The sequence below is a fragment of the Perna viridis genome, chromosome 15 (assembly GCF_037379345.1).
Source record: "Perna viridis isolate PV_CMFRI_1.1 ecotype Kerala chromosome 15, ASM3737934v1, whole genome shotgun sequence".
Taxonomy (NCBI): domain Eukaryota; kingdom Metazoa; phylum Mollusca; class Bivalvia; order Mytilida; family Mytilidae; genus Perna; species Perna viridis.
The window spans coordinates 21,587,264-21,611,242 of record NC_142459.1 but is presented as its reverse complement, the minus strand read 5'-3'; the positions used below and the strand labels follow the sequence as shown (position 1 = coordinate 21,611,242).

The window sequence follows — 23,979 nt, the reverse complement described above, 5'->3', positions numbered from 1 at the left end:
AGTAAGGGGCGGAATATGCTACATTTGTGTAACATTTAAGGCAAGTGTTAATTTCTGTAAATGTACTGCTTCCGAAGTTGTAAAAATAAATCGAATGTACCACTAGGACCGTACACATTGTATACTACCGATTCCTGCATCAATTTAGACAGATCGAGTGGTATAGTACGGACACCAACATAAATCCATGAATGTATGGTTAAAAGTCATTTTCAAAAGAAAGGTGTGCAGACCTGTTAACGGAACCAAAAGTACGAACGGTAATAATGTACCGCTTCCAGAGATTCATTTTTTACTACATAACTGTTAATATTTTGCATTTACCTTGTGCACGTGGGAGTCCTAATAGTACATGCTCTAAAATTTAAGATGCTTCCGTACTTACTCTGATTTGCTTTTTTTTCGTTTAAAGTTTGTATCATGCGAGGCAAGTATATAATTTAATTTCTGCACGTGTACGACTTCCTGGAGTGTGAAAAGTCGTATATAGCAGTTTTTGGGACCCGTATTCTACCAACTTCTGTATCCATATTGACAAATTATGTGGCATGATAATAATTTTGAAGGTTATTTCTGTAACTTTATGGCATATTTTGGTCATTTCTTGTACAGACAACACAAAAGATGGACACAATCATAAATCCATAAATGTCTTGTTAAAGTCATTTTTCAAAGACAGGTGTGGTTAACTGAACCAAATATTTAAACGTTACACACTGAGATCTGCCAATCGGTTCCAAGGATCCCAAGAAATTGTATTTTTATCGCTTCCAGGGATCGAAGGCATGTTTGATACAGTTCCTGTAGCTCATGTATCTCCTCTAAATAATTGTTTGTATCAAGTAAGGAATTTAGTGTTGTTTGTTATATACCAAATTGTCTGTACACAGCTGAGGAACTTCAGAATTAGTCGGCCATTTCCGCTACATTAGAAAACAACATCGGATGCAGAAAGGAAAAAAATTTCTCCTAAAAAGTTGGCCGTTATTGTCGTCACACTCAAAGTAGTGCTATCCACCAGGTGGTGCTAAAAAATTGTTAGATATCACTAGAAATTAAGAACAATAACTCAAAATTTTAGCGCGAAGTAAAGAGTTAGGAAAAATAGCAATGGTAAACATTTCAGCCAGTAAATCTATTAAAATATTGATGTATTCAACTTCGTCCTCTTACAGGTTACACCGTCCTTACATTAATAAACAAAGCGATAGTGATTTAGTGTGCATATGATAAGTGGTAAAATAAGGAAATAGTTCACGGAAACTGTATGACATGTATATCATTGTTTTACCACGGGCTGGCCATTTATGTCACATTGTTTTATCCCGAGGGATAGCGAGTGATTTGTTACGATTCAAATAGGACTAGATTCTTCAGATTTATGAATAGACACAGCCTGTGTGTTCCCCGAAATTTTGGTCATGTGTTTGTCAATTTTTGCAATGGGTGTGGTCTGAATAGCTTTGAAGCATGTCATGTCAGAATAATATATGATTGATTGATTGATTGATTATTGGTGTTTAACGCCCGAGCAGCAATATTTCAGCTACATTCAGGCGGTGAACATGAAATGGATGATAAAATGAACATGAAATAATGATAATCAAAGGAAAAAAGGATGGTACATAAGGATAATAGGGTCAACAAATTTTGATTGCCACTAGAAAATGGGAGGGATGGGTAGGGTCGGGCAATTTAGCCTCCTGTGGCCGATCCAAAAGGTTCCTACTGCTATCGAATACCACAGCAGTGTTCCTTAAAGTGCGAGGAACGTGGCATCTTTCCCAAGACGGTGCACCACTATGGTTTGCGGTCAGATTTTCCGTATTATAGCCTTACAACCCCAGCATTTATCACGCCAGGGGTACCCCATTCCACTCAACCCAGTTGTTCTGTCGGCAGAGCACCCTAGTCCCCGACTAGGAATCTCAGAACTGTTTAGTCGCCTTTTACAACAAGCTTAGCGCTGCTGCAGGCCTATTCTTTTGACACCCGGACCTCCACGAGGCGAATAATATATGGGTTTTATTCCCGTTCTTCATCTTGAAAGGTGCTGTAAGGCCCGCAATGATGAACAATTGCATCAAAATTCAAGGAACACTAAGAGTTTTTTTGTGTGTCAATAAAAACAAAAAAAAATATACATTTAAATTAGATGCATTTTTTTCTTGTTAATGAAAATATTTTTTCTTTAAAGAATATTAAAAACTTGTTTAAAAAAAGAAATATTTTGGATAAACATATCAAGTAGAAAAAAATTAAATTAAAGAAAAAAATTAAAAACAACCCCCAAAAAATGACAATCATGCATATGATATAACAAACACAAAACGAGGAATGTGTCTTAAAAACCCGGATGTCCTACTCCACATATATTTGCCAATATTATCTAATTACTAGTTTGGTCTATGTTGCGATAAAATGTATACAAAACTTCATTAAGAGACCTTTTGAAAAATAAAACGTCTTTAACATTGATACAAACCTGAATGTAAAGAATAGATGAACAGGCTGAACAACCTCATGTACTTACATGTAAGCTTAATTAGACGGACATTAAAATAGCTTCAAACAACACGTCTTGTATAAAAAAAACCATGCCCCGTGACCAATTTAATTCATCACAAATTGTCAAATTATATATGAATCACTGGTTTAAGTGTCCTTGATATAAATTGTAGTGATAGGATGATTAAACACGAATGCTATGGAAGATTTTTAGTTAATTGATATTTAATATTTCTAAAGTCAGGTTATCAAAGTATAGATGAACATTAATGTTGTGTCATTTGCCTCCAATCATCATTTGTCCTGCTAGTTGTAATAAGGATATAAGGTTTTATTATCATTAGATAATAACAGGCAATTTAAATTTGAATAATGTTGAAACAATGTTATTCTTTTACAGTTTTTCCCGTTGAATAAACGTTGAATTTTGGTTCCATTTGCTAGTTACAGTTACGTTGAAAATCTCAATGTTGTTTCTGCGTTGAGTTTTGAATCTCGATCAACGTTGAGCTGCCTAAACATCACTTCAAAGTTGAACTGTCAACTCTGTTTCAAGGTTGAGCTACCAACATGGTTTACACATTAATCTTTCATGTATTTTTATTCAAAATTATCGATCATTGACGTTTATTAAAAATTTAGACTGCCTCTTGTGAATTTGCGTCCATTATTGGAACCCTCTAAAAACCAAAACAAAACAAAATAAAAATGAAAAAATAGATAAAAAAATAATAAAATAAATAAAGTATTTTTATATGACATGAAAATATCAATACATACTATTATAAAGGAGCTTTCTATTTATAGTCCTGATGATTATTTGATTTGAAAAGCAACACAGAGCAAATATAACTATAAAATATGTAACTAAATGCACTACATTCATACAAACAAATATTTATGAACCTACAAGTATATACACGCTGTGTGAATAAACAATGTAATTCAAAATGTACTCTTCATCTTAGATTTGCTTAAACAAAATAGATGCAAATTAACATAAAAACCAGAGAAAGATTCATTTAAAATAACAGACATTTTACTTACATTTAATGTTTTATTTCCTTATAACAATTCAAGTACTGTGGCCCTTTTCACAAAAAATCATGACTAAAATTAGTCATTAGTTATGACGTCACAATACTTTTATTTACTATGATGTCATAACTTGCGACTAATTTTACACTTACTTTTTTTGTGAAAAGGACCACTGGTCTTCATTGTTGAAATGATTAGTGTTTTTATCAAATATCCTTGGTAAAACATCATATGGAGCTGACTGCTCAGTATCAGATAAATGATATAACCACATCTATTTTCAAGATTATTTTACAATCACAACTAGTGTACGATAGATTTGATTTATCCAATCAGTCATATCAAATGTACGTGATAATAAAGTATGAATTAGTGATTGAAGTACTTAAAATATAATTTTTTATTTCAATAAGATAAGAAGAAGAGCACACATTAAAGATGCAAAACAATGCTAAAAAACAAATAGTAATTTTAGTACAATCAATTGCCCTCAACTACAGATCTAGATGTATTCGTCATCGGACAAACCTGTTCAATGATACATTTTTTTAATTTTAGAAATTTTTAATTGAAATAATGTTCATGTTGCAAGTGAGACATCAACATCAATACACCGTTTATTCAACATTTTACATCCAACATTGAAACATAAACCTTTAGTTCAAAACAGACTTCAATGTTGATAGAATCAACCTGATAAATGTTGATTTCTAGTTGCAAACTCAACATCACTTTCCTAACTTGATTTCAACGTTGAATCAACTTTGGTAATTCAAAGTTTTGATTATTAGCTTGAACTAAATATTGATTCAAATTGTTAATTTAACATTAACAATATCACCCTAAACTCAATGTTGATACAATTTCAACGTTGATCATGACTTGATCAACGTTGAAATTGTATCAACATTGAGTTTAGGGAAATTAGGGAAATTAGGGAAATATTCAACACTGCATCACTGTTGCAATGTAAACATTAAACATGTAAACCAATACTTAGCGTTGCCTTAACGTTGCAATATCATTCAAGATTATACGTTGTTTCATAGTTGCAAAGTCAACATTAATTAAACAATTCAACCGATATTCAATGTTGCTTCACCGTTGCAATTTCAACGTAGAAACAAGACAATCAACTGTCAACGTTGTTTTAGCGTACACAGTTTAAGGTCAAAATACATAACGTTGTTTCAACGTTTAAAAAATAGGCTGTACAACGTTGCAACCTTATTTCATCCTGTTTCTCACGTTAAAACAACATTGAATACCCGCTTGGATATAGACAATCTATCACACGCTTTTACAGGGCGGTCTGGAAAAAAAAACGGTCATATTCCAACATTTCTCTATCCAAATTAATATACTTTCCAGTTTGTCTCAATCGTAAGTTTAAGTGCACCACTTCTTAGTTTTGTCAAAAAAACTAGAATTAAAACTATAATCTAAATAATCATATAACTTGATTTTTATATAAAGAACAAGTTTCTCATATCTTTCTACAGAAGACAATCTGTTTTATATAAAAAAAAATCCTTAATAATGTCAATCGATATAACAAAATATACACCCAACTACTGATACCATATCTATAATATTAAAGAAAGAAACCAGTTTCTTTGAGCCTAAACTCCTCTATATGAGGTATAAATGTAGCGTTGTGTACTTTCCAAATTTGTCTTTTTCAACAGAAAACGCGAATTTTTTGTTGTTGAAAATATCCCTATTCGGAGACCGTCATTGGTCCGTGTGTTATAATACGACTTTGCGCATGCTCAATCGACGCGCCGTTCGGAATATGTGTACATGTGTTACAAGAGTATTGAACGTTGATACTTTTCTTAATTAAAAGACATCTACCATTTTTCTGAGGTGCAAAACTGTCCAGACATGGAAAGGCGTATAACTTATCAAAATAAACCGTCTCCTTCTATGTGTTAACATATTGCCCGAAGCTCGGACCCCTCCCCTTTTAATGTGTAAACTGGCGTGACTGGTAAATCCCCTACCCATTGTTTTGAGTAAAATATTGAATTAATTAAAATTAAAAAAAATATCATGCAACCTTGAACTGGGTGGAGCAGAACTTTCAGAAAATTAAAGGGTGTTCAACCCAACTCGCCCTTCTCTCCCACCCCTCCGAAAGAAAACAACCCAAAAACAAACAAAAAAGACTGCTTTATCAATCATAAGCAAACAGGAAATGACATTTTCACACATTTAAAATTACTAGAAGAATGTAGTACCATGTCTGAAAAGTTTATAGTATTTTGATAACCTACATATTGAGCGTAATTCTTTGATAACTAACAGGAAATTTGGAAGAATAATAGGACGAACAAATTCTAGAAATTCCCCTTTCGACTTTTCTTGCCAATTCAACCATTAAAAAAATACAAGCGAACATATCCAATTTGTATATACATATAAAAGGGTGGTTACGGAGTGAATGTGTGTCTGAAAAAAATCACACGATACATTGAACATAACCGATATCAAGACACAGGGCTTTAATGCCTCTTCTGTCTCTTGATGTTGTATGAAAGTCTACAACAATGAAAAAAACGTTAAAACTCTCAAACAAGACAAAAAACGCCCCAAATAACGTGCATATAAGCACAATTCTTTATAAAATAAAAGTCAAGGTTACTCTTTTGTTGCCAACTGGTCATGGAGTGAACACTTGGACGAAGCCTCATGACACCCAGCTTATAGCAGCAGGTTTCCAGGTAGAGACTGCTAATTTTGAACTAATAGATCGCTGCAAAAATACGACATTGTCGCAACACATATATGGAGCTGTCAGATTGTGTTTTGGAGTATATTTTAATGAAGTTTGTTTTACCTCGACGGACCATATCAACTTTTAAAGTCTTTTCTTTGCGTTTGTCGGTGTCATCATCGTCGTCCTAAAACATCAGCTCCTCCCATATCCCTGGGTCATATTAAACCTGGGACCAATAAAACAGCGTCTTAATTCCAGATTAAACCATTTTTTTCAGAAAATTGCATTGGCATGAGGATATAAAACTTTGTTTAGTGGTGCACCATTTCATTTCGGGGTGGGGGGGGGGTATTTCGATTATGACTTTGGAGAAAAGATTATTTGGTAAGGAATAATTAAAAAGATAAGTAAAGTGAACTAAAAAAAGAAACAAATAATGCGTAAGAAAAGTATATATTTGTGCCCGCTGTGGGCAAAATAAAAAAAAATTCTGAGTCATAACAAAACCAAGACCCCTAAAAGGATAATGGTCAACTCCTTTTAAACCGCTGCACGTAAAACATTTTTAACAAAACTTTACATCATTGATGTATGGTAGATAACCCTGGATTCTTTACAAAGATTTCTCATTTTGTTTTGATCCGTCAACTTAGTACTGTTTCCACACTTAGCTCAATCCTCTAGTTTTGTTAAAACCAGTACCACACGATAAATGACGACGTACTATATACAAGCAGCTGATTTTACCACTGTTGGTATTTTTAATAACATTTTATAAATGTAATAGGAGGTTATTACACAAACTATTTGGGCAGTGTTATAGAATTCTAAATTGTCTCATAACATACATAGGATAGTGACCTAATTCACCATTAGTAGATCTACCAACTTTTAAAACATGACGACATAATCTATTATGTATAACTTCAATATCATGACCACAATTGGATCCCCATATCTCCGACGCATAACCAAGTACGTATGCCACCATACTGTCAAAAAGTTATACTTTCTTTCTTTCCGATAGATGTAACCCTAATTAAAGATTTCCAAACTATTGTGTTTGACTTTGTTTAAATTGTGTACTAGAAATACAACAAAAAGGTCGATTGGGTGTCACCTGCTAATGAATTAAAAAAAAACATGATTGATGTCATTTTTACAAAAAACGAGTAAATTATAAGTTGTATGGAATGTTCTGTTTTTTTTTCTTTTGTTCCATTAATGTTCAGCATAATGTCGCCTAAAGATTGAGCTTCAAAATTATGAATTTCTTGACACCAATAAAGGTCAGACACAAAACGATGTACTGCAGACAGCTTTTTGGGGATTTAGCGCCCTTAAATGTCTTTAACAATTAAGTAATAAAATTACATATACTGTGCATATCATAAAGATTGTAGTATGGTAATATTATTTGGTAATCGGCTTTACAAGGGATGTTTCCCGAGTCGATGAGTCCATTTTTTAAGCTATGATCCCAATTAAGTATTGATCATTGCGTATTGCATATTTTCGATGTATATCTGTTATAAAGCATTTTGAAAACTGGACTAAAAATGTTCTATAAGTATATATAGTACTAAGGTGACTCCTTGTTTCTTTATTTTAAATTATGAAAGTAATGTCAATTAAATACTTTTTTACCAATATCATAAAACTCCATTGACTTAATTTTCAATTGTTCTCGACAAAAAAAATACATAATTATCTATATCAAAACATGTACGAAATCTAAAACATTCAGACTCGGTTATTTCGAGAAAGCATGTTCGATGACTTACATTTCTTAAAACCAAAATTCTAAAGTATGCTGATCCAACATCATCTCTACGAAACGTCAGATCTATTAACAAACAATAAAATATTATCGTTATAAAAATTACCCTGATAATTGTTAGGTATGAACCATAATATGGTTTATGAATGTTACTGAGGTTGAATAAGTGGAACTTGGAATGTTTAAGTGGTCACGTTCCTATGTAGCCGATGGTATGCCAAGCAGATCCCACTAGTCTATACAGTTGAACTCATCAATATTTTACCCGGAGTGTGACTGTTTACAACGAACCTGAAAGTGACATGCGATGGATAATCAGCATGTAATACAGGCAAGACTACATTGTACTTCACCTTAAATGTTTAAAAATATTTAACAATTCTTTTTGTTGATATTGATAATCGTTTTGATTACTCCTACAAGTTAGAGGTTGGAATTCCGTTCCTCCAAACCATACACTCTGACTTCTGAACACCACATTGCAAATGGCTCGTTCCGACATTCGTTATTACTATTATAAATACTATTGAAAGGACTTTATACAGTTTCTTTACCCTAAAAAGAGAGAAGGAGACTAAACTGACGTTAACAGAATGACCTACCCGATGAACAATCCTGGAAATCCTATGCAGATGCAGTTAAAATTTTGAATTGGTACTTCCGGTTAACTGGTTAAATAAATTGCGCATTTTAATTTGCAAAAAAAGTTTGAATTATGTATTGAATTGTAGATACCAATCAACAATTATTTGTATTCCGTAATGTTAGGGACATAATTGAAAATGTTTGGTTAATTAGATAAATGTCTGCATTTTAAATGCTTTTTTTCTATATAGATAACGTATTATCTTTAAACAATCCTAATTTCGCGGATTTGATACATCGCATCTACCACAAAAAAACTTGAGATAAAGGATACTACAGACACTGTGAGGTCAGCTTCATATCTTGACCTACACTTAGAAGTCGATGCTAAAGGAAAATTATTGACCAAAGTTTACGACAAACATGATGACTTTTCATTCAGAATTGTCAACTTTCCTTTTATCTTTGGCAACATCCCTTCAGCATCTGCATACGGAATGTTCATATCACAACTCATACGTTATGCCAGAACTTGACGAAACTATGCAGACTCGCGCTAGACTTCTAACAAATAGGCTTCTGGAACAGGGTTATGTTGCTACAAGATTGAAGTCATCCCTACAGAAGTTTTATGGTCGTCGTCATGAACTCGTGGTTTGTAATGGTGTATTCATCTGCGCTATGAAAACTGATTTCTTCAACGTGTCATGATTTTCCTTTTTTGACTACGCTTGACTAGACCTTTTATGAGCAACTCGGCGGGTGTTTCTAGAAAAGCAGAGGACGCTTACCCTACCGATGCACCTGGTCCATCCTCCCAGCTTTTAGTTGAGTCCGAATTGCTCATTTGCTTTTGTTACTTTGTATGTATTACTTAAGTTACTTTATGTTGTGTATGTCTGTTTTTCATGTCTGGTCTTTGTCTTTTGATTACCGCTAGAACCTTGGTTCCCTTAATTACACTTTTTTAAGTATTAGTAATTCGCAATAAATAATCATATAAAATGTATTCCTCTATCACTCTCTTTTAACTGCACTGGCTTATATGCATTCTCAGACACTTCCATGACGAACAAACTTTCCATTTAACTTCAAAAGACCTCAAGCTATGTGCCCACATTATCAAATTATGATGTATTTTCTGCGCATGAGTCATTTTTTTTCAGTTTTGCCTGATTCTTACAGATTGCAGTAATTAAGTTAGAACATACTATGCTATTAAACCATACACAATAAACAAATCGCTATAATGTTAGCAGTTATAAGGGGAGCGAACTCTAAGATATTTTTTATTACACCTTGTTTTAGATACAGCTTTATCATTCATCAATCGGAAGATACAAAAGAGAATCGGAGTTAAATGTCAAACCAATATAACGGGAAGACTTTCAAACTATTTTGACTTTTATTTAAAAGAAACAGCTTAAGGATTATCAATTCTTTGTTGTTGAAAGAGTAATCAAGGGAACCCCGATTCTAGCGGAAATCAAAAGAATGTAATTAGGAGACAAAGACCAGACATGGAAAGCAACACACATACAAAACTAAAATAACAAATTTAATGCGTAAAAAGTAACAAAAGTAAATGATCAATTCGAACTCCATTAAAAAATTGAAATCACGATTAAAGATATAGCATTTAGAATAGTTAAGACATTATTGCCCCTCAAATTAAACATTTAATGAGGAATGGTGAAGTTTCTAATCTTTGATTTTCCAATTCAACCATGCCTAGTATCTTTGATAATCGGTTTAGTAAAGTATACAATGGAAGAGCAATTTGTAAAAAACAAAACTGTACCATACAGTAGATTCCTGTAGACGTGCTCGTGAATGAACACCATAGAAATCTATTCAACGCTTTTTGAGTAATTGTATTCACGAGTTTTTACATGTAGATTTGAATTATCTCCCCTTGCATGCTTAAGAAATCTTTTTCATGTTCATTAAAACATGATACCATACTTCTATATACTGTTTCTTCGAAATCCAAAAATGTACATATTTTAAAACCACGGACATGAATTCAATAAAAAGGGAAAATAATAAAAGAAAGATATACAGTTTATGTCTGTTGTATTATTTAATCACAAATTAAACTTGAAAGCTCAAATAAGATACACAATCTGGTTTTTAATGTAAGTGAAATCCAAAAACAATTAATAAAAAAAATACTATTGTACAATGTATATATAAACTACAAGAAAAGACATGTAATATTGTGAATAACATTTTAAAAATGCTTTGAGGAGTAATATTTGTAAACATGGTGCTTGTTACTCAGACGTGAGTATAATGTCGAAAAAATGCTTTATTTAAAACATTAATCACGGAAACTCAAGATTATTATTGTTTTACCACGGACTATTTAAGCCACATTAGTTTTCCCCGAGCGATACCGATAGTCGTGTGCATTATAAGGTAACAGTGTTCACACATCGACAGGTTAAACGTTTCAATCATTGACTATTGATAATATTTGTTTTCATACATGGTGGCGTACGTGGCACGTGACGAGTGCTACCGTGTACGTGTGATTTTTACAGAATATAATATAACTTTTCTAAATCATAACTTTTACTATTGTATTAGGTGTCAGTCCCTGCAAGAATCAAGCAGTCGGTGAAAAATAGTATGAAAAAGCCCATCATTTTTGATAGTATATTTTGACTATTTGCACCATCAAAATCAAGGACAAATAGACAAGATTTTCAATATCATGCTGCACCATTGAGTTACAATTTCATTGAAATGCACTGAACATGAACATTTCAAGGGCAGATAATTGTGTCAAAAACCTCATTTATCTAAGATTCTATTAAAATGTTTCTGCCAGTGATGCAGAAATCAAATAATAGTTTTTCAAACAGAGAAAGCATCGTTGAGTGATATTACATTGTCACATCGGTAGGGTTTCTGATTTTTCCCATTTTGTCTGATTCTTACAAACACTTACACTGAAATGTTACTTTAACCCTATGAAAGAAGCGATGACCCTTTACAGCCATGCTTCGTCAATATTGACTTATGTTTCATCTCAAAGTCTCCATTAGCCCCTTAAATTTACTCCAAAGCTATTTACTGATTTCTGCCATCTATTGAGTGACGGAATTCCAACCTCTTAGGTTCTAGGTGTAACGACATAAACTCATGAATATGGATTTGATGTTCATTCACGCTACAGAAATGAATAAAAAACAAACGTGAGTTTATATACATGATTTACGATGAGCAGTAATGTATATACGCACATGAACTCATGAATATGGATTTATACACACATAAGCCACGCCCAATTAGTCGTGTGGTCCTCATATATCAATAGCAAATCAACAGCAAATGTGGTCTCGTAGCCTTTTAAGGACTTCATATAAGAATAATACATTTCATAATGAGTGAAAGTTACATTGGCAATAATCAATTTTCACGAGTCATTAAACCTTTTTCTACATGATCTATGACGTCACCAATAATGTCGGAGTAAACCATTATAAACGTCACAGTATTATTTTCGACCAATCAGGATTTATAAAAAAATGTGTGCAAGTTATGTAGCCGTCCAAGAAGTTAAAACAACAAAATCATATTGAGAAACATATATATCATATAAAGTTATTTAAACAAATATCAGTTGTATATGCTTGTTTGTTGGGGTTTAACGTCCGAGCAGCAATATTTCAGCTATATTCAGACAATGAACATGAAATGAAAAAAAAGGATGGGACACAAGGACAATAGGGTCGACAAACTTTGATGGCCATTGCTAAAAGGAGGGATGGGTAAAGTCGGGCAATTTAGCCTCCTGTGGCGGAGCGCAAAGGTTCCTACTCCTATCGAATACCACAGCAGGGTTCTTTAACGTGCGAGGAACGTGGCATCTTTCCCAACACGGTGCACCACTATGGCTGGCAGTCAGGTTTTCCGTATTATAGCCTGACAACCCCAGCATGTAACACGCCATTCCACCATCTGTGGCACACATCCCAGTTGCTCTGGGTTCTGAGCACTATTTAGTCGCCTTATACGACAAGCTTAGCGCTGCTGCAGGCCTATTCTTTTAACACCCGGACCTGCACGGGGCTATATGATAAAATAAACAAGAGGTGTCAAAATCTGTATAACATGCCGTATGAACCTTGACCTTATATCATCCCGCAGGCCGGTGACCCTTTGAGTGACATAGCAGTCTTGAGTTGGTGCAGCATTTGAAACAGAATTTGGCACGTGATATTCTGTATATACAGGTACATTGTAATACAAAATAATGCATTTTAGGTATCGTTCAACTATAAAGTAACCAATATTCGTGTACTTCAACGACTGACAGGTGTATGTGTTGTTTCAACACTACTTATTATCGATATAATGCTTATATTAAGTTCTGATCTAACTGATCATTTGTTTTAGATCATTTGATTTTAGTTTTCCTTTCCTCGTTTGTCTACCCAGGACTTGACTTTTTATGAGCAACTCGGCGGGTGTTTCTAGAAAAGCAGAGGACGCTTACCCTACCGGTGCACCTGGTCCATGCTCCCAGTTTTTAGTGGAGTCCGAGTTGCTAATTTACTTTTGTTACTTTGTATGTATGATTTTAGTTACTTTATGTTCTTTGTTTTGTATGTCTGTTTTCCATGTCTGGTCTTTGTCCCTGGATTACATTATTTTGATTACCGCTATAACCTTGGTTCCCTTGATTACTCTTTTCAATTGTAATGTTCAATTAACAAGACTTCCTGGCAAATCATAGATATTTTGATAAGCGGACTGAATTGCAAGATTTAAATTTTTAAGAAAACAAATTAAACTTGAGGAATTGGATAGTGACCATTCTCTTTTAAAAGCATTATCATCCACAAATGACTTTAAAAAAAAAGATAAAAATAAAAATTTGTCAGTTTAATTTTCTTTCGTTTTATGACTTTTCAATACCACCAAATGCATCTAAAAAGTTTGATTAGGTCAAATTAAGATGTATTATGTTCTTTTAAAAGAGTAAATTGTGATTAACTATAAAAATGATAAAAACAATGACCATTGGTTGCGGTGAAAGACAAATACATGTCTGTGTTCAAACTAGATTTTCATTTCATAGGTAACTGTACTTTTAACTGTGATTTAACTTTGTCCTAAATTAGATTTGAAACAATAGATTTTATGATATCATCTTAATATAACAAGAATGGATATGGTGAACTTTGTAAACGTATTTATTTTTGCGGCGTTTAAATTTTCGCGAATTAGCTCAAGACCACACATGGGTCTTCGATGAAGGACGAGGAAACCCTCACAAGGGGTATGCTACAGCTTGCCCTAAAGCATCATTATACACAGATACAACAAAATAGTTGTCTCTACAATCTCCAGTAACATAAAAGTAACCCTAAGAGTAAAAAAATAATAACACTACATATAGAAATTCCTGCCCTATTTGGGACAGGCGCAAAAAATACAGCGGGGTTAAAGTACTTAGGCGTGACCACTTCTCTCTCCCTTTTTAACTTTGACCACAGTAGAAATTATTACGAAATAAAACACACCTAAGATTCGTTCAAAAAAGTCTAAGTCCCTTGTCATAACAGAAATAAAGAGACTGATTATAGTTACGCAAATGCACACACAATAGACTAATAATTAATTGACATGACAGCTCTTGACCAGTTTAAACCTACAAAACGTTATGTCCTCATCGTATGTAGTCTCACCGTTTGGTACATCGTAAATACTACAATTATGACACAACCCATGTCATGGCGAAAACTGTTTTTAAATATACATGTAGTATGTTTGTTTCTTTGTTTGTTGGGGTTTAAAGTCCGAGCAGCAATATATCAGCTATATTCAGACGATGAACATGAAATTGATGATAAAATGAACATGAAATGATGATGAAATGAAAAAGGGATGGTATACAAGGACAATAGGGTCGACAAATTTTGATTGCCACTGGAAATGGGGAGAAGTGGGTAGGGTCGGGCAATTTAGCCTCCTGTGGCGGAGCCTTATGGTTCCTACTCCGGGAGAATACCACAGTAGGGTTCTTTAACGTGCGAGGAACGTGGCATTTTTCCCAACACGGTGCACCACTATGGCTGGCAGTCAGGTTTTCCGTATTATAGCCTGACAACCCCAGCATGTAACACGCCATTCCACCATCTGTGGCACACATCCCAGTTGCTCAGGGTTCTGAGCACTATTTAGTCGCCTTTTACGACAAGCTTAGCGCTGCTGCAGGCCTATTCATTTAACACCCGGACCTGTTTCTTTATTAAGACCGTATAAGCGAATCAATGATGCTACCACAAAATGCTCTCTTGTACGATTTGATAACTATATCATAACTTTATTCCGTACTAATTATCCCATTTAACACTTTAGTCAACTTATTTAGTGAGTAATATGTGTTACTTATATAAAGAAGTATTTTCGTTTAAGGTCTTCAATGAACTTCTGTTAGTCGAATTAGCAAAAACGCTTTACAAAAAGTTCCAAAACAAATCTTTAAGACATATATGCTTTCGACAAAAGCTCCCACATTCCCCTAGTCAAAAGAAGTAAGCACATAACCGAAAAATTGACTTTTATGAAGTTCTTCAAAATGTTAATGGTCTTCCTTCCGTTGTACTGTTCTAACTCAATATATTGCGCATCATCTAAGGATTGCATTGCATCTAAAACCTTAACAATTCCAGACAGCTCAGCATTACCATCAGGTAATTTTAGCCATTCCCCCATGAACGTCTTTAATTCTGTGTGATCCATGTCTTCTGTACTGTGTGTCTGGCTGTTTGTATTGTCAATCGGTGCTTCTTCCATTTCTTGTAAGAACTTATGAAAGCGAAAAAACTCATTTTTACTAGTATCATCTTCTTTACCGATATCTGCCAGAAGTGAACCAATCAATTTATCTAAGTTTTCTCTATCGATCGATTTGATCTTATCCTTCATTTCTTTGTTTTTTATATCTCGAGGTTTTTTGCTAAACATGTCACAAAACGCATTCTCTGTCAGAGAACACCTGATGGCATCTTCTAATTCACCATTTTTCCAAAAGAAGGCTCTTTCTTTCTTAGCATCCTGAAACAATTGACTCATACAAGTTTCATTCGATAATAAATCATCTATTGATTTATCTATATATCCACTGTAATCTGGTGAAGCACTTGAGAATGTAATTTCATTTATTTTCTTTGTACGTTTGTCCAGGTGTATATATTTATCCCGATCAAAGAGCCAAGCATAATTTATTAAGATTTGTTTGCAAAAGTTCCTTGGCACAGTCGTATTTTGCTTCCCACCAAGAACTACAATTTGTCGGCTTACGTTCTTCAGATTCGTCGTCCTCTTCATGTACCAATCATAAATACCTTCTATTATAATCTTGTCTGTTTTACCTTCAACAAACAAGATATTCGATGCAAAAATCACCTTCTTCATTTCATCTACGTCTGTTATCTGGCGGTTAATATCTTGAATAGATACAAAGCCATACGGCGTTTTGTCAAGATAGTGGGTTGGTTGCCTGAAAAAGACGAATGCATTCTCGGCAACAATAGTATTTATCATGTAAGGGTTATGGGTCACAATTAGAAGCGTCTTATCTTTACTTTCCGCCACCAACCAATTACGAATCCTTTCCGCATATTGTGGGTGCATTCCTCTGTCAGGTTCTTCTAAACATAAAGTATAGACGTTTTTCAGAGCTATGAGTAATGAAAATGTCTTAGCTGCTAACACTCCTTCTGGGCTTTTAAGTATGTGGAAACTTTTGTCGGATTTCGTATCCTGTACTTCGATTCGCTCTCCATTTTCTTTTACCTTGAATTCGAAATTCGCAGGATAAGTTATGTTTTTGAAGACTTCATTTGCTTTTGACATGTTAATTTTATCATCAGGATAGGCTAATAGTTTTCGCAGGATCTGCGCACGTTTCACGGCAATCTTGTAATGTTTGTCTTTGAGAAGAAAATCATCACTACGAGTCCATTGACAAACTCCAATAGATCTAAGAGGTAGTGTCGCGACATACGTTGACTCTATCTTTTCAAGCATCTGTTTACCTTCCTCCGGAGACGCAGTTATTAGGTTCTCATCCATCTTTAAAATTTTTCTTAGTATTTGTTTTATTATTTCGTCATCTTCGATGTTAGTGTGTTCATCATCATTGTTTCCGTTTTTTATTTTTAGTGTACATATTGATAAATTGGAGACATCACTATTGTGTTTTTTCCACAACACTATCTTTGCAATGAGTCTATTTCTTGGAGTTTTAATAACTCCTGAACAAACCAACTCCAATTTGTGCAAGTTTGCACCTTCTTTTTCTTCAGGTATGTAAAAGACGCTAAAGACGTAGATAAGGTGGAAACCGATGCATTTAAATCATTAGTTAAGCATCTCCTTAGCATCTCATTGACGCTTGATTTTCCGGTTGAGTTTGCACCTAGGAAAATAGTTGGTTTACCTTTGTTAAATTCTATATTATGAAATCCTGGAAAGTTGATGAAATTTTTGAAACACATAGACCGCAGCATCTACAAAAATATACCAAAAAAGCATATTAAAAGATTAATGTTAACAAAGGCGAGATTTTGTTTTACTATTTATGAAATAGTTTCTCGTTTATGGTTCCGTATCAATACATATCTATTTCAGTTCTGTCATTGATGAAAACGTGACTGCATCCTAATAAAGAAGTGTAAACTAAATGTATAGGGCAAACGTCGGTACTCCCGATCATATTATATTCACTCTTTCCTATAAGGGTAAAAACAAAGGTACCGAACACTAATTCGATTCTTAATCAAGTCAAGACCAAAATAAATCTGGGCAAAATAGATATTACACCACCAGAGCAGCTGATACCGCACTGGTCCTGACTTGGCACAGGCAATTCAGACGAAATGGTTGGTTAAATTTAGTTTTGACGGCGCACTTAAACGTCCTCTTCCATTGCGTCGTGACTATACCAGTGGTGATTAAAAAGCTATTGCATGCTTTTGTCATAATCGGTAAATCAGCGGTCACATCAGCACAAAGAACATTTTAACAAAAAAAAATTCTCATCGTTTTAGAAGAAACTGAGTATTTTTCAACTAAGGACTGATATCTAAAAAGAATTTTGTAAGAGACGCATTTCCACGTACCCCGGATTCAGGCGTCTATTACGCAGATATTTATGGCGTTCAAGAAAATTAGAGTAATTAGTACTTGCTCTAGTGTAGCGAATCAATTGTGAAATATAAGCACCATATGCAGGAGATGAAGGGATATTTCTTCTCAGGTAAGGCCAAATTATGACACTAAAATTAAAGTGCCCCGTGCAGGTCCGGGTGTCAAAAGAATAGGCCTGCAGCAGCGCTAAGCTTGTCGTATAAGGCGACTAAATAGTGCTCAGAAACCTAGCCGGGGGTGTAGGTCAAGATATGAGGCTAACTTCACAGTGTCTGTACTATCCTTTATCTCTTTGGGGTAGATGCGATGTATCAAATCCCCGAAATTAGGATTGTTTAAAGATAATACGTAATCTATATAGCGAAAACTGAGATTAAAGGAACTAGCTAAACGATATTCTTTCTTTCGGATTAGATCAGCTATAAAGTCAGCCTCATAAGATTGAAGGAAAAGGTCAGCAAGTAAAGGAGCACAATGTGTTCCCATTGGAATGCCGACCGTTTGTTGAAAAACACGTCCATCACACTGGACAAATATGTTGTCGATTAAAAATTGCAGCATTTTGTTAACAATTTCCTCGGTATATTTGGAAGATTATTCAAAATTATTTATAATAAAGTATGAGGAATCGCTACCAAGAACTATATATGTGTATCTAGGTGTACCATCTTTTTTGGAAAAAGCAACGATGTATAATGATGTTAAGTCGGAACTTTAACTAAGTATGGGGAATAGAAGTTTACAGTGTTGAAAAATCATAGGTTTTAATGCTACTATATTCAGATAATAGTCTTGAACTGATTGTCTCCAAAAGATCTTTCGAATTTTCAGGATCAACATTGTATTAATACTACTACGAGAGTAACAAGTATGGTGGTAGGATTGTAGAACCTCTTTGACAGTTGTGAGTATAGAAGTTAAAAGTTTTGAAAGAGGTTTGGTGGAACATTGTGCAAATCCAGCTATGAAACGTTGTTTGTATGGATTCTTGCGGACGTAAGGAATCCAGAAATGGACTATAAATCACAATCATCGTTATTGGTAGAGAGACTAAAAGAGGATAGCACAGATTTATGGTTTTCCACCATCTCTTCCTTAGAGAGTGTGGTAGCGGTATAGGTCTTATCACTGCTATTATTTTCTACGTAAAAACATGTAATGTGGAAGTTTTAGTTGTTAATTTATTTCTGTTACTTTGTATGTTTTATTTTATTTGTTATATGTTCTTTGTTGTATATGTCTGTTTTCCATGTCTGGTCTTTGGTCCTAGATTACATTCTTTTGATTTCCGCTAGAGGATAGAAACATTTAATAACTGCTTATGTGCTGATTTACTTTTTTTTTTCTGTGGTGACCTCTTCATCTTCGTCAGTTGTTTATACATTACCTTCACCGTAGATTTCTAGTATTTTAATTATTTATAAACTAATGCTAGATTTCTCGCTTTCGTTCCACTACACTATTGATGTTTTTAAGAGTAATCATGAGGAACCAAGATTCCAGTGAAAATCCAAAGAATATAATCCAGGAGATCCAAAGATCAGACATTAAAAACAGACAACCACAAGAAAGAACATATAACAACTAAAATAATACATACAAAGAAACTATAAGTAACTTTTGGTTCGCCTTTTCAACTTGGAATTTTATTAATGAATATTGACAATATCGTCCCCTGTTATAACCATATCAAGTATGTTTGGTATACGAAGTATAAAACTGAATATCTAACGGTAATATTTCACCGTTTGAAATTCGTTTGATATTAATTTCTGGTCAAACTAAAGAATGTGAACTCTGAATGAATATCAAATGAATGTCAACGTTTGTTTTTGTCTTTTCGATATTTGTTTTTATTTTCAATTCCGCCCCGTGCAGGTCCGGGTGTCAAAAGAATAGGCCTGCAGCAGCGATAAGCTTGTCGTAAAAGGCGACTAAATATTGCTCAGAACCTTAGCCGGTGGCTAAGGCGCTATGCCCACAGAGCAACTGGGATGTGTGCCCCAGGTGGTGGAATGGGGTACCCCTGGCGTGTTACATGCTGTTATCATCCACTTCATGTTCATCACCTGAATATAGCTGAAATATTGCTGCTCGGGCGTTAAACCCCAACAATCAATCAATCAATCAATCATATTTTCAATTCCGGGTTATAATGAATATAGAACGGCTTGGATGATCAAATTGAATATCGAACAAAAATAGCATGTTTGAACCTGTAACGAAATTCAAACAGTACAACTTTACCGTTTGATATTCAGTTCGATATTGAAAAGTTTGAATGTCGAATATCAAACGTACTGCATCTGGGTCCTGTTTTATTTAATTTTTTTTTGTTTTGAGCACCACCCAACGTTAACAGGTTTAGCGTATTTTATTATACCACCGCGTCCAAGAGCTTAGATAAAATGATAGAATTTATTATCTTTTCCCATCGTAAATTTGATATTTTTCACCATAGAATACAATTACAGGACCAAAACAACGCAGGAATATTGCAGGAAAATGTCCAATAAAAACTAGATAAAAATACAGCATAATAAGGTAAAACGAAAGTTGAGTTTGAAGAGCAAATCCCACCAGCATTTTCCTTCATTGTTATTAAACTCACCATAGGAGTGCTTATATACTCATGGACATTATATTCCAAATGATATATAACAGTATGCTTGATACTTTAAAATGGTTTCGTTAAAATTGAATATTTACTGCATTAATATCCTTTAATGTAAGTGGTTGCCTAATATCAAGAAAAGATGTCCATATTTTTAAGGCTGTAAAGAAATACCTAAGTTTAATAGGAATGTATTTGTAATTTACAATGCCTCTGCTGTATGCATATATAATTAATTCAGACATTCAAAACTGCTCATTATATCCAATTACTCAAATATCATTTATCTAAAGATAATAAGAATGATAAATAAATTTTCAAAAAAATAATGGTTAAAAGGAATAACGTCCAAATAAAACGTTTGTTTGTTTGTTTGTTTGTTGGGGTTTAACGTCCGAGCAGCAATATTTCAGCTATATTCAGGTGATGAACATGAAGTGGATGATAACAGCATGTAACACGCCAGGTCCGGTTGTTAAAAAAATAGGCCTGCAGCAGCGCTAAGCTTGTCGTAAAAGGCGACTAAATAGTGCTCAGAACGCTAGCCAGGGGCTAGGGCGCTCTGCCCACAGAGCAACTGGGATGTGTGCCCCAGGTGGTGGAATGGGGTACCCCTGGCGTGTTACATGCTGGGGTTGTCAGGCTATAATACGGAAAACCTGATCGCAAACCATAGTGGTGCACCGTGTTGGGAAAGATGCCACGTTCATCGCACGTTAAAGAACCTTACTGTGGTATTCTCCCGGAGTAGGAACCATAGGGCTCCGCCACAGGAGGATAAATTGCCCGACCCTACCCACTTCTCCCTATTTCCAGTGGCAATCAAAATTTGTCGACCCAATTGTCCTTGTGTCCCATCCATTTTTCGTTTCATCATTTCATGTTCATTTTATCATCAATTTCATGTTCATCGTCTGAATATAGCTGAAATATTGCTGCTCGGACGTAAACCCCAACAAACAAACAAACTGATTAACCTATCGAACAAGTATAAGGAGTTCAAAAGTACGGAAAGATACAAATTGTTGGGATACCCTTTGAGTTTCTCGGGAACGTTACCTTGTCGGATTTTAGTAGAGTTGGCCTTTTGGTACTCGGAAAGTCCTACCTGCTGATAGGACTACTGTTTTGATGCCTGATTTTATTATCATTTGCTAAATTTAGAAAGCAAAATTGACAGGATTCAACTGTGGTGTATCTAGCTTTAAATTAAAGTTTTAAATCACATAAGGGCAAAAGCCTACAATGGCCTTTTATGACTTTGGGCGAACCTTAAAATTAAAGTTCGTTTAGACATACATGTAAAAATATTTGGTTCATCCAATAATAAGCAAAAGCAAATGGCATGAAGTGAAATTGCTGAAGCAGCAAAAAAAAGCTTTGTGGCTAACAGATGAATGAAAACTTTAACAAGAAATCAAAATATTAAGTACAAAAAATAAACAAAGTCCTAGGTATAAGTAAACAAGAATTTGTTGTCGATTTTTTTCAAAAATAAAATGATCAAACTACATGGCATAACTAAATGTAATGTCAAAAATATACAGTCCTCCGTCCAGAGGAACTTGTTGTCGATCTTTTTTTCCAAAATGGACATCACTATATGGCATGACTACACAATAAATGTGTTAAACGTTCAAGCAGATGTGATGAGTAATCGCTACCTGTGACGGAAAAGGGTGTCATGGAAACACAGAAACACAGACACATAGACAAAACGGAGTGGGGGTTTAAAATAATTTTCTCTATTCGAAAATTATACAATCCATTTTTTTATAATTTGGAATGTGAACAGAGCAAAGTATGAAGGCCTTCATTGACTAGGTATGTCAATACTTCGATTATTTATAGAATAACCAAAATTTCCCCTCTTATCAGGACTTGTCTTTGTATCACTTTATTAGCTGGTTGCTTGGTTTTTAAACAAAGCTTGGTTAAATTTAAATGTTGCTATATTGATATACATGAATATTAGTGGTTGTCTTACCTTACGTCGAGATGTCAGTGACACTTCTTTAAGTTGTAAGAAATCCCTCAATTTAATATGGAGATATCTGTAATTTACAATGCCTCTGCTGTATGCATATATTATTAATTTCACTTTCAAAACTACTTACTATATCGAAGTTTGTAAATATTATTATAAGTATGATAAATAAATGAACAACAAAAAAACAAATATAAATGGGAAAAGGAATAACATCCAAGTGAAATGTTTGAATTTACAAAATGCGTCTTAGGTGAACAGTACTCAAGTACTTAACATTTCTTTAAATATTTTATCAAATAATAAAGTAAGGTCTAACTTACTCAACTTTTTTGGAAGGAACTAATGACCGGTATTTCAAATAGTAAATCATTTTAAAGGTTGTCGAGAATCTCATAGAAAATACTAATAGCAAAAGCTGGAAACAGTTTGAAATCAAATATTATCTAACACCGTTGCCCTGTCCTTACAATTACAGATTGTGCTTACCTTATTATATAATCGTTCCTATCCTTGTGTCAAACTTTAAACCCGCCCCGTGCAGGTCCTGGTGTTAAAAGAATAGGCCTGCAGCAGCGCTAAGCTTGTCGTAAAAAGGCGACTAGTGTTCAGAACCCTAGCCAGGGGGTAGGGCGCGCTGCCCACAGAGCAACTGGGATGTGTGCCCCAGGTGCTGGAATGGGGTACCCCTGGCGTGTTACATGCTGGGGTTGTCAGGCTATAATACGGAAAACCTGATCGCAAACCATAGTGGTGCACCGTGGTGGGAAAGATGCCACGTTCCTCGCACGTTAAAGAACCTTATTTAATATTTCATCATGTCATTCTTTCTCTAAAATAATGTAAATATTCTTGGCGTTTAGTGATTGATTGATTGATTATTGCTGTTTATTGCCGTTTCGGCGACCTGGGCCATATCACGGCAAGAACATTTAATGCAAGGAAAATATTAAAATTAAGATCAAAGTCTCTTCATAAAATAATGAAATTAAAAAGAAGCAGCTATTTACATATAAAAAGGTACATAAAAGGTGAACCTAAGACATAAAATAGATATAGAAACATAAATTCGATAAAACATTTAAAATATTGAAAAATTAAGGAAGGTATCCAATTTAGATTTTATTAAATAAACCGATGTCCCGCAAGAAATCGACGATGTTTTCAGATGAAACGGTCTTGAACAAATCAAACATATTGGCGCAGTCAAAATAATTTTGCCTGGTGTTGGCAAAATCCACACAATCTAGAAGAACATGTTTGATAGAGAAAGGGCAATGACATGGGATACACTGAGGTGGAGGATCACCAACAAGCAAATGGCCATGTGTAAATCTAGAATGTCCAATGCGGCATCTAGTCATGACCACTTGCTCTTTGCGATTGCCCGACCCGGATTGATGAACGCCTAGATCGGGTTTTATGGAATTGAGTTTGTTGTGTTCAAGACCGTCCCAACGGTCCTGCCACATCTTTAAAATATATTTCCTTATTAAAGGTTTAAAATCGGTGTATGGCAAACTAACGTCCTTTATTATTTCATTTAATGCCTTTTTGGCAACCCTGTCTACAAC

General features: G+C 34.5%; 1 long non-coding RNA gene and 1 pseudogene across 2 annotated transcripts in view; both read right to left on the bottom strand.

Moving 5' to 3' along the window:
* Positions 1-1,033: 1,033 nt before the first annotated feature.
* On the bottom strand, positions 1,034-23,407 carry LOC148597453 (uncharacterized). The gene is made up of 4 exons (XR_015918993.1): positions 22,895-23,407; positions 22,406-22,472; positions 8,053-8,114; positions 1,034-3,188 (listed from the first exon to the last, which is right to left on the bottom strand). It is a non-coding gene; the product is annotated as an uncharacterized LOC148597453 (long non-coding RNA).
* Positions 13,825-23,979, bottom strand: part of LOC148597451 (uncharacterized) — a 33,229-nt pseudogene continuing 23,074 nt past the window's right edge. Inside the window, exon 2 of the transcript XR_015918992.1 lies at positions 13,825-17,164. The product of XR_015918992.1 is annotated as an uncharacterized LOC148597451 (transcript). The remainder of the gene's footprint in view (positions 17,165-23,979) is intronic.